The 3,121-nt window shown below is 36.2% G+C and overlaps 1 non-coding gene across 1 annotated transcript; it reads left to right on the top strand.

Annotated features, from left to right (window-relative positions):
* Positions 1-2,594: 2,594 nt before the first annotated feature.
* On the top strand, positions 2,595-2,700 carry LOC111880603 (small nucleolar RNA R71). The gene has a single exon (XR_002846531.1). It is a non-coding gene; the product is annotated as a small nucleolar RNA R71 (small nucleolar RNA).
* Positions 2,701-3,121: the final 421 nt, after the last annotated feature.

Raw genomic sequence — 3,121 nt, 5'->3', positions numbered from 1 at the left:
AAGCATACATAATCTAGAAAAATTACAACTTTTGATACCACAATGGAGCTCTCGGAATTCTTCACTTCTTTGAATAATTGGTCTTTGATTTCTTTGAATTCACCACCTTTTTTGTTTGATTTTTGGTATCTTCAACTTTTTGATTCTTCAGAAATTTTGATCTTTTGATCTTCATACTTTGATAGCTCCAAAATTCTTACAACTTTTTTTTGTAATTTCTCTCTCCTTTTTTTTTAAACATATATCTCACTTTTTCTACTCAAATCCTACATACTTAAGCTAAGGAGCTTAAATTCTACATTTATTGGTTAGAAGTATTAGTTTAAGTGCAATGACTACATAAGCTCTCCTTGATAGATTTGTACATGCTGCAAAACATATTATGTCATATAAACTACCAGATTACCTTTCATATCTCATGACTTTTCACTAAGACTTGGGAAGCCACAAATATACTATAACATATGTTGGTTCAATTAAACATTTGAGCTTGCATTAGATCATCTTATATAACACTGGCAAGTTAAGTTTAACTATTATCACTAGATTCAATTTTTAGCCTATTATTTCAAATCTATTTCTAAATTTATTTCTACATTTTTAATATTTCTAAATTTTCTAGCAATTTACTTTTTCGACCTCCTACCCCACACTTATTACATACAATGCCCTCATTTTATGCATAAAATAAATTAAAAACAAGAAAAATGGGGAAAAATGAACAAACTCCCCTGGGGTAGTAATGACGAGCTTGAACTCTGAGACTTGTGTGGAAAGCTTAGACTTCTCGTATAACTACTGGAAACAGTACTTCTGGACCTTCTTCTTGTGAATCCAAATGTGCCAGATCGAATGAAATCAAATAACCATTCTTGAAAAATGTGTTGAACCTTTGCCATGACGTGGGAAAGTAACGCCACGTTGTGGCATCTTCTCAAAGAATCTTCTAATATTGAAACAAGAGGGCATCGACTCTTTGTGATGTGTAAGACCATTCCCACTCGTCTTTTCAGTAAATATGCTTCAAAATGCTTTTCTCTTCATTATGTGGGAACCCCACACTTATTTAAAAACTTGTTCTTCAATTATGATCTTCAAAAATCTCACGACTTCTTCAAATGAAGCTCCTTCACTGCTTCACTTTTGTTTAACGCTACAAAATAAGATCAAGAACTAGAGAAACACATCATCATTCGGTTAAACTAAAAAAAACTAAAAATTGAAAATTAAAAACTAAAACAAATCAAAAGGAATCGAAAATGCAAACTCATAAAAATCGAGTCGCCTCCCGAGAAGCACTTCTTTTTGAAGAGTCGTGAGTCAGACTCCTTCCCACTCTATGTTGTGTCGGGTGGAAGTGTAACTTCCCCGTTCTCCATCATCTTGAACCTTACTCGTTTGTAAGCAACCCTTCTATTGAATGCCTTTCTTGAACTTTCTTGCATTGTTGGGTTGACATCTCCTTTATGTTTCCGCTTGGGTTCTTTCCTCATTCTAGCGTCTTTAGCTTTTGTCTTGTCTCTTTCCGGATTTTTCTTGTCAAAATGAGACTCATCACTCTCTACTTCTTTTTCTTCAAGCGCCTCTGGTACTGGATTTGGTGGTCTTGTAAAATCAAATACCTCATAAATCATTGGCGTTGAAACTGGTGGTTTCGAATGGTTTTCTTCTTTTTCCAATTGCTTTTCAAGTTCTTTATGCTCCATGAACGTTGTGTTTCCTTGCTTCACCAGATTTTCCTTAGCACGATACGGGAAAGGAAGAGGTGGTTGATACGGCTCAACAATAGAAAAATCATAATCTTCTTTTATTGCCCACGACGTATCACTATTGCCACCACGTCGTGGCGACTGGGAAGCTTCACGATACTCTCCTTCTTCTTCTTCTTCTTTCTTTTTTATTTCGAGTGACTGATTAGACTTCTCTGTAAGGTCCTTCATATGCACCAATTCATCTTCTTCTTCTTCTGTATCAACGGCCATGGCTTGAGCATTTTGGATTGACTTGATTTTTCGTGAAGGTGAATCCGGTAGCTTTTCTTGTACAATCCTTGTTAACTGCACCACTTGCGGACATATACTTAAAATATATTCTTTGTGTTCTCTAAGTATTGCATCTGTAGCATCATGTCGTTTTCACTAGCTTCCATGAATCTAAATAACATTGACTCGAGAGCAGATATTTTCTCTGATTGGACTTGCTCAATTTGGTAGAGATCATGCTTAAGTTCTTGAATTTCTTTCACATCTCGTTCTCTCTTGTACTCCACCTCACAATCCCTTGTAGAATGAGGTCCTCCACAAGCTCCATATCTATCATGAATTAATCCGCCCATTTTTGTGATCTTTTCTTCCATTGTGTTGAGCTTTGCAATTACAGCACTGATAGTATCTTGACCTCCATATTTACTTGACTTTCCTCTAGTGAAGTTCTCCTTTGAGTTGTGATATTCACTTGAATGCTTAGCGAATTCTTCAATCAAAGCTTTATTTGTAGCCAGATTCTTCTTTGTCATGGGCCCTTGCGATTCTAGAAGTTGACGAGTGCACACATTGACTCCATCATAAAATATCGAGATTTATTGTTGCACATTGAAGTCATGTTGAGGGAAATGTCGTAACAATCTCTAGTAACGTTCCCAAGCTTCGTATAATGACTCTCCCTATAATTGTTGAAAATTTGGATGTTTCTTTTAAGCTTTGCTACTTTTGAAGGAGGAGTAAACTGGTTGATGAACTCAGTCTTAAATTCAGCCCATGTCGTGATTGCTCTAAAGGGAAGTGATTTTAACCATTCCTTAGCTTCTCCCTTCAATGTGACCAGAAAAAGTCGAAGCATCACAACATCTTTACTCACTTTTGGTGCATTAAAATAATGTGAAATCTCCACCACCTATTTTATATGCTCATAAGCATCCTCGTGCTCCTTCCCATAAAAGGTAGATCTTTTAGCATGCGAAGAATATGTCCCGATAGTTCAAACTTTGTAGTGGCTGGGATTTTTGGTGGATCAAGACCTCATCTGTTGTCGTTCCTTATATGTCGCTTGTACTCTTCCATTGACATGTTCGTGATGTCCCCCATTTTTCATGCTAAGATAAAACAAGAAAAACACGCGTAAA

Source organism: Lactuca sativa, chromosome 5, assembly GCF_002870075.4.
Source record: "Lactuca sativa cultivar Salinas chromosome 5, Lsat_Salinas_v11, whole genome shotgun sequence".
NCBI lineage: Eukaryota > Viridiplantae > Streptophyta > Magnoliopsida > Asterales > Asteraceae > Lactuca > Lactuca sativa.
Note: the sequence above shows the minus strand (reverse complement) of the source record. Positions and strands in the feature narration are given on the sequence as shown.